The sequence below is a fragment of the Panulirus ornatus genome, chromosome 4 (assembly GCF_036320965.1).
Source record: "Panulirus ornatus isolate Po-2019 chromosome 4, ASM3632096v1, whole genome shotgun sequence".
Lineage (NCBI taxonomy): Eukaryota > Metazoa > Arthropoda > Malacostraca > Decapoda > Palinuridae > Panulirus > Panulirus ornatus.
In genome coordinates, this window is record NC_092227.1 from 15,503,114 (window position 1) to 15,519,394 (window position 16,281).

A 16,281-nucleotide genomic window follows, 5' to 3' on the forward strand; every position below is an offset into this window, starting at 1 on the left:
TCCTTGACCTCATCAAGCTAATCATACTCCACTCTTCGGAACATACCTCTGACATTCGTAGCCCCAAATCTAACCTGCCTGTTTGTAGAACGCCATTTCTTCACTTCCTCCGCTGATCTCTCTCAAACCCAACTGTCCAAGTATGCTTCCCCTCTACACTACCAGACCTCTAATTACCTGTTTTCGTATCGGCCCCGGTGGTGGCGTTAGCACTTACTGCAGTACAAAAACTCCCATTGCTCGCCTTGTGCACTTTGAATCTCTTAATCTGATATCGTGTCATTAAATAAAATCTCTTCTCTCCATAGCTGTTCATTTGTTTCGTATATTTCCCCCAGATCTCCAACTATATACGACTCTTAGATTATGACACCCTACCACAAGGCATTGCTTTCCTGAGATCGATGCGCAGAAATCCTCTGTGCTGGGACTTTCAAGTTACACTACGGATTTGTTAAGACTCTACACAGAATGATCACAAGTCCTTATCTTTTAATCTTCCTTAGCGATGTAGAACAGACGATAATAGCAATTTTAACCTAACGACCACTTTTTCATCACACTCTACCATTTCTTACTTTCTTTTTTTTCTCTTACTTTTGAACCGTCTCACTGCAGATATACTGTTATTGTTCCCTTGGGGGTCTCCCATCTCCAACGTTATTTCTTTAACGAGGCAAGTCCTCCTCCCCTCTTCCTTCCTTTTCGAAGCGATACCTTTGGCTCTTTGAGAGAGCTCTTTACTGACGTTCCCTTCGACGGTATTGTTTCACTGGCCGCGTTGCGTCATGTTTTGCTGAACGTATAACGGAGGTTCTCTTGGCTGGGTTGCAGTGCTACATCCCATCGTTTATGCTTTCTCCTTCCAATCATTTTTTGATCTTTTCTGTTTTGATGCGTGTCGCTTGACGAATAGAGCGTATCGGGCCATGAAACTTCTTCCCCTCCCATGAAATTCTCTCTGGTTTTGTTTTTGCTCGAGATCACTGCAAAGCTGTTCTTCGCACAACATCGGGGAAACAAAGAGCGCTGGCTTGATTTTATTTACTGACATATCTCTCGGGTTCATAACCAAAAACATCACCAGTACCCTTTTGTGGTCAGCCTCTCCTTAACTTTTCCAAATAATCAATAGACTCAACTCTAGTTGATAAAGCGGCTGTTTATAGAACTTTATTATCCTGTAATTCAACTTTGGACAATTCAGCTTGTAATCCTCTGACCCTAAAGTAATGCCACCCACTACATTTTCCTCGCGCCGGGTTTTCCAAGTACTCTCAGCTCCAGGTGGACAAGGGGTATGAACCCTATATGGCATACCTGATCGCGTCCTAAATGAGTTTGCTTCTAAACTGTCTCCAGTCTTCCTTGCTAGTCAACTTTGCATCTGTCTAGAAACACTTAGAATCCCATTCCTTTTTATCTGACAAAAACGTGACTCGCCTTCCGTCCTGAGCAATTTTGGTGGAACATTGGTCACAGCTTTCGGTATCTCCAAAACATTTGACAGTGTATGGCATACGTTTTTGCTTTCTGAATTCTTTTCCTTTGGTTTCTTTGCTTTTATCTGTTCCTTCAAGCATCTCCTGTCATTCCCTGCAGTAGTTGTTGATGAACGACTTTCCTCAACTTCCTCCCCATTCTATGTTATCAAATAGTGGTGCTTCTCAAGGTTCTATCTTCTCGTCTACTATCTTCCTTTTCTCCATACCTAATCGTCTGTTTCTTACTTCTAACTCTAATCGTTCGTATGATGTTAATTCCAAGGTACATACTTCACAGCTCAGTTTTTCTTTCCTCTTTCTGATACTTTCTTTTTTTCGAACTAAACAGCTTTTCTCGGTGTTTGGACTTGAACATTATCTCAGAATGAGGTGGCCAGAGACCAAGTAAAATTTAGTACTGATATAACAAAAAGTCTTCTCATCTCTTTATATGAATTATTAGTTTATCTCTACTTGATTTCAAAATAAAGCGATTCAGCCTTGTAATAACATTAACATGCTTGTCATAACTATATCTTCCACCCTGTCCTGGAAACCCCACATGGCCAACATCAAGAAGTCTCCCCAATTTTTTTTTTATTATCATATATGATCAACCTTTTCCATACAGAGGTTTTGTTTGCCGCAGTAGAAAATACTGCTCACGCATCGAGCGTGGCTTTCCCTCCATTTCTCTTTAAACTAGACTGGAATCAAAAGCATCACCTCTCTTCACCTTCTCTCTACGTCGTGATGTTGCTACTCTATTTATCTGTTCGACTAATGATAATTTGGCCTCTGTTCTGGTAAGCTGTCAGCTTGTGTGTCCGCCTCCAAGGTTTGGACCCTTGGCATGCGTGTGGTTGCTGCTTCCTGTAACTCTGTTCACTCTGCGTCACTCAGTCCAGTCTCTGTCACTCGCCCTACCACCTGTTACCCCAGGCAAGAGGTCTTAACACCTGAGTCCTCTTCACTTAGTCCGCTCTTCCTCCTCACTCCATCCACTTCCTGCCACTCATGTCTTCTGTTTGTTCCCACACTTCTACACTGCAAGCCCACTTCTTCCTCTACAGGAATGGACGGCAATGAGGATTACAATGTACTGGAGGACGAACGGTGAGATAAGTCAAGGAGAGTAAGCTAGTTGGTAAGGAGTGGATTCATGAAAGATGGCGTGTCAGAACAAAAATGACTCCTTTTCTCACCACATTTATCCACTCCTTGTCACCGACTCTAGTTCCCGTCGCTCATTCCACTGTTCGCCTCTACCCCCCACTCCCTCTCCACTCTCAGTTATTCGATGGTGTGCCACCACCCAGCGTTCTCACCGTCTTTGTTCTTTCTGCATCTGGGAGTTCCCTTGAAGTCAGCCGCTCCCCTCTCCACCAGGACCAGTTAACGAAGCCATTTAATCTATTAGGACATCGAGGAGGCGGCCTTTGACACTTTCCCAGTAGACAGGCTGCCTTTTCTCCCTTGAGATTCATTTTCTTTTAAGATGAGGATCTATTTCTTACCTGGTGTCTCCTCTCTCTGTGTGCGGCGAGAGCTTCCGTGCTTGCTCTGTTAGTCCGGCTCAGTCTCGTCATAGGTACTCGGGAGGGTTAATGACGGTGGTGCACTGTGGCAGAATTTCAGTGACTGTCACATTTCACTCCTTTGGCCATGGTAGGAGAATTTTCATCCTGCCTCATCCACACGTGGGCATCTGGCACCAACGCATCCTCCAGACGCACAGACTCGTACATGACACTTAACAACACGTTACTCACACGACTTGGTCTTCGTAACTCAAGATTTCCCTGCGGTGATCCCTACGCGCTAGCTCTTGTTTTTTTGGCAAAATCTCTTCGATTGCACTTGTGTATAAGTACTCTCTCTGTCTTTTCATCTCTACAGCTACGGCGAGGCAGGGACCCCGTTGTAATCCTTTCATTCGTTTCAAGAACTACCCTTGAGAATTTTTGTTACTGACCTGCTAAGATAGAAAAAGTCATTCAGTAAAATGATTTCTTTATGAAAATCTAATAGATATGTCTGACAATCTGATAGATATGTGTTCTGGTTACTGTTGACAATAGACCATACCTGTTCGTTTCCATGTGCTGTACTAATACTTGAACCTCTGAAAGGACATTATTCCTTGTACGCCAAATTCCGTGAGCGTGATTCACATACACCGATCTCGGTGAGGATGTCGCTGGTGAGATGAAGACCTGGATCGTTCTAGGTGAGGATGTCATTTACCGTAATCGATCTGTCCTTCATCAGACCAACCGAGGGCTTAGAGCCGGATGGACTTCCTCATACACCTTCCTTCGCCTGATACCTGACGGGTCAACTAAAGACATTTTGATTAGTATCGTAGACCGTTGATATTGTAGGTTATATCATACAGAGGATTAAGTTGGGTCTCCATGGACGCTGCTAAAACTTGTTTTGAAGATGTGTATAAGATGACGTTGCGCTGTTCAGGAAAGTATAGCATCATTCCGATAGAAAAGGACGTGAATGTTGAATGGCGTATTACAGTTTCCCTTCTGTAAAACAGCCATGACAATAGCTAATTTCTCAAGTAAAGTGCCTGGTAAGACAGGGAGGGCGCTCTGAATAAACAACAAAACGTCAAATATCTCTTTTACCTATTTTTCATTAATTCATTTGTATATCTACAAACAATTATTTCTTTAAGTTTTTCTCTTCATTTTTTCTTTAGCGGACATGACACGGGCAAAGGGATGTCCCAGTTAAATCCGGGTCAGTTGCAAAATAAAGATTATCATAAAGAAACAATATTGGACACGTCCCTTGAAAGTGCTTAGGCTATAGAAATAATGGAAAGAAAGAGAAGGAAGAAAGTTCCAGAGTTTCTTCGTATAAGAAAACAGTTAGGTGTCGGAACACGCAATCCTTGCCCAAATATAAACTAGGAAGAAGCAGCCAGTCTTAGAAACAGATATGAAAAGCTTACAAAATCAACTTCCCAAATGATATGTGTAGAATAGAGAGAGGAAGGGAACATCACAACAGACGAAAAGGGATATTTGGAACAAGTCGATAACGGGAATTTGATTAGGAGGAAGTCTTTTTTATGCCACTATAGCTTTAAGAGAGGTGGAAAACATCCCTGCAGCGATACACATGCTGTACTCCCTGCCAGGGTGAAAATAGACCCCCACATATGTGGGGTATTTTCCCAGAATGACAGTGATTGTAACACTTACCAAAATGGATGAATAAGACCCCAGCAGATATGGGGTATCTCCCTAAAAGGACAATGATTGTAACACCTACCCAGTATTCCCAGCATTATGGGATAGTAGATTCTGTGATTTTCTTTTTATCATGTGGAGTATTCAGGATAGAAGGGAAGATAGAGTTATGCTTATCATGTTCACAGTATTGCAAGGTCGAATTGCAGTGCTTGAAACAAGATTGTAGGAAACGAATGGGATTCATGAAAAATTATGTACATAGAGAGTGCGTTTCTGTACTGATGGTAGGATTATAATACTGCTTTCCAATGCGTCCTGATTAATAGAGACAATGTGTTCGGTGCGAGAAAAGGATTGTGTATGAGTGTATGGAGGGATTGGAAAGTCGACTGAAAATGCAGAGCGGAATTGTCGGCCTATGTTCGGGAATAGAATCGGATGCTAAGGTAGAAGAAAGAACGTAAGACATGAAACAGAACCCAGGAGCCGTCACTGTTGCCACAATGAGAGGATTTACCGCGTTAGCGGAAAGAGAAAAGCATAAGTGCTGAAGGAATAAAGTTAGGTAGGCAACGACTTGTACCACAACGTATCAAATGCTTTACAGATATCGAGAAACATGACAAGGAATTCATGAAAACCCCTACGACAGGAGGACCAAAGGTGGGTCATACAGGAGAGTCCACCAATATAGACCTTTTATCGGGAAAGCCGTATTTTTTGATGTGAAAGAAGGGAATGAGATTCTAAATGTTGAAGAAGGTGAGAGTTAGGTATAGTTTCGAAGACTTTGGTGATTGTAGAAGCGAGAAACGATGGGACGATAAGTACAAGGGTTAGGAAGGTGTAGTTTTCCTTTTTTTCGGGATAGGCATAACCTAGGCATGCCCTCGAGAAAAACAAAAAGTCTGGGTTTCAAGCAAAGGCGGAATAGACGAGCAAGATATTAAGAAGCGAGCTGATATGCCTTCCAGCTCGTATGCTGTCCTACCTATATCTGTACGAGAATTTGGAGGATCTTGCACGAGACAGATATTGTGCACCAAAGATTAGTAGGAAGAGGAGGGGATTATGAATTGTACAATAACCTTGCCACTGCGTGAATTTTGAGAAAAAATAGAATGCCAACAAGAGGAACTTACCATTTGGGGATTTGTCAGGCCGATGATGAGGAGGAAAAGATAGATTAAAAAAAGTTTACCCAGACTGCTTTTGTTTAAGGTAAAGAGACATTCATCGCCTGAGGAAGAAGTCAAGCCAGCATACTATATGTTCATGAAAGCGTGCTTGACTTTAGGATGAACAATTCTGCAATGATTCCAGATAGACACGAAGGTGGGATGAAAATTGGGGGAAGTGATTCACTGCTTGATACTTTCTATCTCAGGTGTTACTAGCGCCAGAGTAGGAGCCGTCAGACCACCACTGAGTGAATCAAAGGTTTGTTAAAGAAAGTACGTAGGAAAGTCATTCCAGTCAAGGAGACCTCTGCTATATGGACAGCACAGCTGGAGGTGCTCCAGCAGGTGAAGCATGACTGGCCCTGGTAAATCAGTGTAAATGCTGCGCGAGGAGCCCTTCCAGTGGGTAGACGTGTCCTGTTTTACAGATCAGCGAGAGACTGTAAATTTACAGCGGAAGAGTTATATATATATATATATAGGGATAGGGGATTAAGAATACTTCCCACGTATTCCCTGCGTGTCGTAGAAGGCGACTAAAAGGGGAGGGAGCGGGGGGCTGGAAATCCTCCCCTCTCGTTTTTTTTTTTTTTTCCAAAAGAAGGAACAGAGAATTGGGCCAGGTGAGGGTATTCCCTCAAAGGCCCAGTCCTCTGTTCTTAATGCTACCTCGCTAACGCGGGAAATGGCGAATAGTTTAAAAGAAAAAGAAAAAGATATATATATATATATATATATATATATATATATATATATATATATATTATACTCTGTCGCTGTCTCCCGCGTTAGCGGGAGACAGCGAAAGAGAGAGAGAGCATATGCAATTTGTTCTCGTTCCTAAGAAAGAGTTTGATCTCTTCTCTGAGCCCCAATACACGCCGGACAAGGTTGCTTTAATGTAGCCAGCGAACAGTACTGTGGAAGAGCAGGGTTTCATGAAGTGAGTCCATCTTGTTGCATAATAACTTGAAAAGGCGCATGTTGAGAGAGCACTTCCTTTCACAAAGTTCTCTGTCTCTACAATGGGATTCAGAATTTCCAAGAGTGCTGGGGGTTCAGATTTAAGGGCTTACATATAAATCATTCCACGAAGAGAGGTAGTAGTTGGAATATTTGTAGAAATCGGGCAACAAAGCCATACTCACAACAGAGCATAACTAAGACCCAATCTTTACATATCACAGAATGATTCCGCCAATCAAGGCCTTCAGCTTCGGTAAGTTTCTGCGTTATGTCTGAGCCTTTGGTCTCCTTACCTCAACTCTCGGCTCATTCACTAGTGGCCAACACTTTGGCCCAATTCAGATGGCACAAATACCCCTCAGTGGCCCTTGGCCCCCAATTTGGGAGTCACTTTCCGATCATTGAGGACAAAAATTATTAGTACCCCAATTTCACCATTATCATCTCATGTAAAGCGAGACCAGTTTTTGTCATATTCAATGAAATCCCATACGTAGTAGGTTTTAGCTCATGGATTGAAAAAAACAACATCTCTTGGCAGGAAGACAAGGCGATTTATCATTTTACACATCAGAGGACTTCTCCTCCCATCCAACTAAGAGGATCATGTTTCAGAGTCATTTACCTTTGCTTGAGCACTCAGGGATAGTGTTTAGACCATGGAAGTAGATAATCTCTGCAAGTGTGTCTGATATGTCTTATTCCTCTGAGATGCACTAGCTCCTACTCGTTGATCTGGATTCTGCTCCGTTAAACGCTTCCTTGATGAACACGTCCTTGATTGAACACAATCATGTGGGCACAGACCATAGCCACAGAATCGTCATGTTTTTAAGTTTTGAGAGATATCGTTTCTTCCAAACTCCTATAAAGGAGCAGAAAAATTTCTTTATTCTCTCTCTCTCTCTCTCTCTCTCTCTCTCTCTCTCTCTCTCTCTCTCTCTCTCTCTCTCTCTCTCTCTCTCTCTCGAACGGTAATCTCTACACTCGAGCCCTTTCTCAATCAAAATCTCATCACAGGAAATTGTATGTTGGCAATCCTTTCATATTTCACCATTACAACCATTGCTTTCTCAGTACAACTAGAGAGTAGTTCTATGAGCAGAAGAGTGTCTAGTTGTGAGTAGTAATAGCAAATAAATGGTAACTTTTATTTCGCTTGTCTTTCCCAATCCTTGTGACAATTTAGTTCATCTTTCTTCTCATGGGTCTCTGTTGATGATTTAGCTGTTACACTAAATATATATTTCTTCAGGAAATGTTAAACTCTAAATCTGTCCGTTGTCAACGTTAATCCTTTAAAGTACACAACCTCCCATCAGTCCATGCATACATGAAGGCAGACAAATGTGTATTCTTTTCCTCATTCTTTTATTTAGTTTTCATATATACAGTTAGATATATACTTTCATACACCGGAACACCAGAGTTGATACATACGACTGGTATCAAGATAGCAGGATGCGGGAATGGCAGGTTACTTCTGTGGAAATGAACGTTTAATCCCAGTATTCCAAACTCTCATCGTAATCCTATTGATTTACTAATTTCCATCATTCAGAACTCATCATAACTCCAAATACAGACATAGATACCAGTAATTCTAAGACCTGCTGATGGCTTTCTTCTGAACAACGTAATGGAAAGCGGTTATATTACCCATATCTGTGCGGCACATGATCTCTTTCTTATGACCCTTCAGATTTTCCCAGGGCGTGAACCACAGGTTTAATCAACCCGTTGCAGATCACTCTGTTTCCCTGAATTCTCAGATAAGGGGAGCTACGCAATCCACGCACATCCTCAGGAGTGAAATACATGAACGAGTAATGGTATGAACATGATAAGACAATACTGATGGCTGAGCCGCACGAGGGGTAGGCAAGCGAGGTGCTGCACCAGTGCCTCCTAGGTCAGGTCTCTCTTATGTTATCTTGGTTAACGAAGCAGTAGATCTGCTGGCCCCAACTGCTGACACCAACCACACCCTCTTGCTGAAACCTCTCACTAGTGCGAGCTAACGAATCACTCGTGATTTTGCATTGTATTTGATAGAGTTTCCACCCACGCTCTGCACTGTACCGTAACTCACAACCCATTAGGTACTGAAAAGAAAAGAGTGATGCTAGGTTTTGCCTAACCTTGAATCTGTGATGCGAAATCGAAGAACAATAGCAGTTGATGGTAAGTATCAAGGTGAACCTCTCCGTCACCCTCTTGTTGATGGTGTTTGATCACGTCACCAGCAACTGCGTGGCTGCTGAGTGCGATCGGTTAGTGGCTAAACATCGTTCAGTATCATGAGACACAATACTATCAGACAAAACGCATCTTCTATAAAGGAGTTTGGTATTGTCTTTAAGGACTGTGTGAATTAGCATCGTTGCCGGAATGCAGATCTTGATGGCTAATTCATCGCTATATAGAGTTGTCTAATGGACATCCATAGATGTTGATTCTTGTATAGAAATGACGTATGTTACTGCATGGTTAATGCAACATACTACGTACGTTTATCTGCGTCTCGCAGATCTTATGTCTCGTGCATCCAATTACTAAACAGATATGTATACAAAACATAAGAAATTATCTCTTGAGTATCTGAAGTATTGAGCGTTTTGGCCATGTATCGCGTATCATTAATCGAATACACATTTATATCACAGAGCGAAAGGAGTTTGAAATATTAAATAATGTCATCTCACCTTGAAAATATATATATATATATATGTATATATATATATATATATATATATATATATATATATATATATATATATATATATATATATATATATGTACTGGAAAGGATCACAATTTTGCGTGTGATCAAGTATATTCCTATGAGTCCAAGAGGAAAATGTAACACGATTAGTTGCCAAGTGCACTTTCATGTGATAATCACATCATCAGGAGAGATACAAGAAAGAAATATAACAGTTGATATACAACGAGGAGACGTAGCTATATATATATATATATATATATATATATATATATATATATATATATATATATATATATATATATATATATATATATATACCACATCGTTCCATATCGTGCTGTCAATAGATTGAACCAAGGAATGTTTTGTGGGGCCTGGAAGTGGAAAGGGAGCTGCGGTTTCGGTGCATTACACATGACAGCTAGAGACTGAGTGTGGACGAATGTGGCTTTTGTTGTCCTTTCCTAGTGCTACCTTGCGCGCACGCGGGGGGAGGGGGGGGGGGGTCATTTTATGTGTGGTGGAGTGGCGGCGAGAATGGATGAAGGCAGCATGTACTAATATGTGCATGTGTATATATGTAAGTTTGTGTTGAAATGTATAGGTATGTATATGTGCGTGTGTGGGCGTTTATGTATATACTTGTGTATGTGGGTGGATTGAGCCATTCTTTCGTCTGTTTCCTTGCGCTACCTCGCTAATGCGGGAGACAACGAAAGAGTATAATAAAAAAGGAATAATATATATATATATATATATATATATATATATATATATATATATATATATATATATATATATATATATATATATATATATATATATATGATTTATATAAGAGCTGTAAAATCATGAAACTGTTATCAAACACCTAGTGTGTGGAGGGATGTGCGAGAAAGAGGGAGAGAAGAGAATACACTCGCAAATATTTGTCCATGTGATTGTCACCTCCTCCCTGCGAGCCTACTGGGAATCGCCTGTCAGCAGGAGCTGCGATTTATATTGGTTCCTGGAAGCTGATCTTCACAGTCCAGTGTTCTCCCCATTTTCTTCTTTCAGCTGTCACTCTAACTATTGCTGGCTATCTGAGCCTTGCAGGCATCCATTTACTTTATTGATTCATATTATTTTCTTCGTTGGTGAAATATATCTAACCACTGAAGGATATTTGGATACAGCGGCGGTGAGAAGCTCCTGTACAGTAAGACAAATAAAGGAATATATGAAACCTTAAGACGACAGAGTGTAATTCAACGCAAGTGTGTAAACACAAGGCCATTCATCTCAGTACAGTCCTCCAGCCTCTTAAAGTCAGTATCACAAAAGCTTTGGCACCGAGGATTGTGATGATCACACAGCCGACACGTTCACATGTTATTGTAGTCTTGCAGTTCGACGAGTGATGTGGGTTTCCAGGCGTAAGCTCTGTCTCATATTACTCTCCGTAGAGTAAATCCACTAGTGTTCCGACCGCCCAGCCAGTCTCTCGTCCAGTTTTGACAGGAACTTGTGGTGGATGAAAGAATAGTAACTGCGCAGTCTCAACGGTGCAGTTCAAAATGCCTGTCTGTACAATTAGAGTTAAGTGAAAGACTGACCCTACGTAGCGGCCCTTCACTTGGAGTTAAACGTATTCAGTTCTCGTCCACCAACCATTCCATCCACCTAGCAGTCGTCCCGTAGTGGTGAGGAGCCCAAGGTTGACTGAAGATCATGTAATTCTGGTATTTTTTTTCACTCCAATTGTGCTCTCATAGAATTAGTGAGCATTCAGTAATAGTTATCGGCAGTTACACTACCCTTGCGAAAGTAGGGTTTTAGAAATTCCCCTCCAGACTGTAATTCCCAGTATATGTTTTTAAAATGATACCTGGATGGTTGCATTTCGGACGCTACAACGTTAACACGGGAAATGGTGTAAAAGTAAGGGAAAACAATAATTGATTCAACCGTATCTACTAACAGATCTCTCTCTCTCTCTCTCTCTCTCTCTCTCTCTCTCTCTCTCTCTCTCTCTCTCTCTCTCTATATATATATATATATATATATATATATATATATATATATATATATATATTTACGCAAACTTTCATTGAACATATTATACCCTCCAACAGCCAAGATTCGAACCCAGGACCTTTTACGTGGCAGTCGGGAACGTTAACGTAACGACGAGGCTATGACCGCCCATAAAAGGGAAATGACTATTCAATTACAGGTATATATATATATATATATATATATATATATATATATATATATATATATATATATATATATATATATATATTATAGTCCCATCGATACAGTGTCACCAAGGGTGTGTGTGTGTCTGTGTGTGTCTGTGTGTGTGTGTGTGTCTGTGTGTGTGTGAGAGAGCAAAATGATTCATTTCCTCGGTAGTTCAGTGGTTCGCAAGCTGACAGTAGTTAACGTCAGTCGGTAGTTCAGGCCGACTCAAATCTTCACTGTCTTCCATACTCTGGACTGTCCCTGAGGGATGATATAACAAGGCTCAATGGCTTGAGTTACGGGCGCCATACGGACTCCAGACTTGATGAATTCTCTCGGGACGTCCATGCGATACGCCCAGCCGTCCCCCTGGAGGCCTCACACAGTTTCCACAGGACTCTCGTGTGCTCGCAGGACACCCACACTCGGCCTCCTCACATCATCGTCTAGAGTACACCGTATCTCCATGTAACACCTGCCCAGTGGATGAGTACTAGATAGTCTCACAAACATCTCTTCGGCTGCAACCAAGAATATACTCTTTGCTGTAAAACATTTTCCCTACAACTGGACACCACAAGCAATATTTTCTTGAGTAACCAAGAAATGATCAGCACAACCAGCACTTAAAAATCACTAATCAACAGATTCTCACTTATTTTATGTTTTGGAGATCAAATGGATGTTTCCATTATGGATTTTGGGACGCGGGACACGCTCGATTGGTGAGAGTTTCCAAGAAAAATTCATTGTCTTACGGTTTACATGTAATGTACGGTGACACTAGCTACAGTCACTGGCTTGCCTTCATTAAGCGCAACGCCGCTTCGCCTTTCACTTGTATACAAGTCCTGGCGCATCTCTTGTTACTGGCTAGCATTAATCCGCTAACATCGCTGAACTTCATTTGCCTGGTGACGTTTCTCTGTGGCCGAGATATCTTGGAAACGTTCGCCGTGCTCAGTACTCACTGCGTCGCAGTTAGCTGGAAAAAAAAAATTCCAGCTTAGAGTGGAGGAAATGTATCTTTATTGACATACTGCAGCCCAATTTCTGATAGGATGAAAATAGGTTTGATTACAATATCCAAGTACCTGTCAGCCTTGATATTCCCTAGAGAGTTGGTTGCTCTCAGCCGAAAATCAATCCACGCTGTCTTCTCGTCACCACCGAGGATGTGGTCGAACTGCTCATCTCTGAAGAGCTTGCGAATATGTGGAACAACGAAAAGACCCTAATTGATTTTCGCCTCACTGAAGCTTGGGAATTTGCTAATGAAGTGCTTAAACGCTGGTCATTTTTATCCACAGCCTTAACGAAATTCTTCATGAGGCCCAGATTGATGTGCTGAGGTGATAGCAAAATCTTTGTCGAGAGCACGAAACACACACACTGTCACATTTTCGTCAAGAATATTCCACTATAACAGTCTCCAGCCCAACGCTTCTGCCTTAATCTTCAACAGTTCCGAATCTCTGACGAGGTCGCTTAATTCATTCACTGAATTGATTATTTCATTGAACTCTTTACCTTATGTCTTTCCCAATAACTATGACCTTGCACATTTTAAGACAGGCTTTTGACTTCCTCCAAAATTCGTTAATTCTTTTCCTTGCTTCTTCTTCTTTCCCTTTCATAGTCTCTATACTTCAGTGAAGGGCCGTCCTTAATGTTGACTTTTGTCCGTGACTGGAGCCTCCAGTGTAAAAATAAATAATCTGAGTGATCCTTCGTGATCTAGCAGACTTCACTTTAGGTGTAAAATTAGAATCTCTTGATGCTGATCGATTAAATGTCTCACAAATTTTATCATCCTTTTTGTCCTCTGATTCCCTGGAATATGAGTTTGGGTGATCCAGAACAGGAGGTCTTTTCACCGTGAGGTACCGGAGCATAGCCCATGGTATTTTAGGGTAGCTTAAGGGCCGCTTTTCCTTCTTGGAAACACCTTGCCGGACTGGAGGCGTCATGCAGAAGTAACAGTCAGTGACGTGATCTGTCGGCTCCCTCCACATATGGGCAGGCAAAAGGCATCGATCGCCATTTTAATAGACAAGTTTTTCACTTCCTCCAGTATTCGTAAATACTTTCCCTTGACTTTTCTTTTTCCCCTTTCATTAACCTCCAATATTTCAGTTAAGGCCCGGCCTTGTTGTCAATTTTTGTCCATAACTGCATCCTTCAACAACCAAAAATCTTCCAAACTACAGCTAATTAAGAGTTGTATCATAATCATGCTCAGCGCTCCCAAAGGAGCAAAGTTTAGCTATTCCTATTTCCGAAATAATTTTGCTGGCAGTTAGTGCGTATCCAACACGACCTACACAACGAGAACGACCCATTTTAACCCCTTTAATAATCTAACAAAGGTACCGAATAATAGATTTTTCATGACTATTGCTAACATTCTTCACTTGTAAATAATAGTGCAGCGCTAACATTTACTTATCACTAATGCAAAAGAAATGAGGTTATCCAGCAGGTAAGTAACCTCACAAGTCTTAGGATAGTGCTGGAACCATTCACTCAGACAGCTGTCTACCGATGTGTGCAGTCTTTCACTTTACAGTAGCTCAAATGGTGTATAACCAGCCTTTGTTTTTCTTGTGGTGCTTTACATGCGTGCAAACGTTAAAGGAATTCCATATATCTTCAAGTCTTTCGTTAGCAAACCAAACATCGCTTTTGTTGTCGGATTTGACGTCCCATTGAACTTCTCTACTAACCCAGTGCAAGCTGGATCGTAAGTAGTCGTAATCTGGCGTATGGAGTAGAATCATCTCGCGTCCCTCATTGTATGTTATGTAAACTACTTACCCTGATCCCTGATCAAGTGAGGCTTCCCTGGATACTTCCATTATTGACTATACATCCACCAAAGCTTCTGCTATCGACTAGGTTCATATGAGGGTGTTTTATTATGGACACAGCCTCCAGGTATCAGGCTGCCTAGTCTACCACCTTGAGAATTAGTATGATTCCCTTCTGAGATAATGTGATCGGACCCAAAATGTAGACTTCTATTCTCATATGGTTTATCTAACAATGGAGTACTTCCATGTGGTAACTTTTTCACTCTGTCCTTTGGAAAGAGCCTTGGAGAAAACCCACCTGACCTGCCATACCCTAGTGCATCAGGTCAAAACTCAGGCCAAAATAATTGATGTAGGATTTTTCTCTGATGTCTTCATCGCTCCCAAGAGACCAATATGAATTCATGAGCCAGATGTGATGTATGACCCTTGAACTTTGGTGCCACCGCATAGTTTACCTTCTCTCTGGATCTTGCTGTTATTTCCCCGTGTAACACACCCTTAGAATACATGAATATAGACTCGATGCCTTAGTTATTCGTCTTCGTTTTCATACATTCTGCCCACCACTGCACTGGTGCTAGTGTAGCGTTCTCCTCTTAGCTACTCCAAGTTTAATCAGCTCTAACGAAATCCGTTAATAGCTTTGAAACACGTAGTAGGGGCGCAGCTTGCTTGCTTCCCTTCGTTGGCTCCCGGACTCCACACTACACTGTTCTGCGCCAGAATGTCTTCAGAGAGGATGAGGGTCCGAAAGTTTCTTGCCACCTGGAAGGTTGCTTGAGATTAAATTGTTTACTAATTAGACGTATACAACACTCTCAACTTCTCTCTGCAGTTTAGAGTACCTTCCCTGACACGAGCCATTCGAACCGTCCTCGCAGTTCCATCTGTCATCACGCAAGTTTCCAGTTTCACGGATGTTTTTCGATTACCTGTGAATCACTGTTCTTCTTCCACCAAGCCGCGTCGAGTTACTGCAGTCGAACACCCGGCGATGTACTCAGACCTGGAAGTGTCCCTCCTCATTCTAGCTTTCCATTCATATACAATGCTTTCAATGCATTGTATATGAATGCGAGAAAGAAGGTGTGTCTAGATTAGCCAACTGTCCGTTTGTTTCTATGCCCCTCTTTCTCGGACGAGGGAAATAGTTTGCTATACAAACTGGACACACACACACACAGACACACACACACACACACACACACACACACACACACACTCACACACACACACACACACACACACACACATATATAAAGAAATGACAACATTATTTAATCCGGAAGAAGAAACAATAGTAAATAATTTTGTCCAGGACGTCTGCTGACGAAACCAGATCGATCGGCTGTCCTGTGAGAGCTCATTGCGCACCAAACTGGTCTTTTCTAAGCTTCATCAACCAATTTACTCAGGTCTGGCAAAATACTCTCCTCCACCATTTGCTCTACACTCGAAGCCATAGTCAGGAATATTAATAAAGTTTATGCAATAATTAATAGGAGGTCGCAGTCCAATTATCACTGAACGAAAAAATCATTATGATATGTGTTGCCCTTCATACTCTGGTGATAAAGTAAGGCGATTACCTTAGGATACAGCTATTCGTGACGTTATGGAAAACATGCAGTGGCAATTATGACATCGATGAACATACTT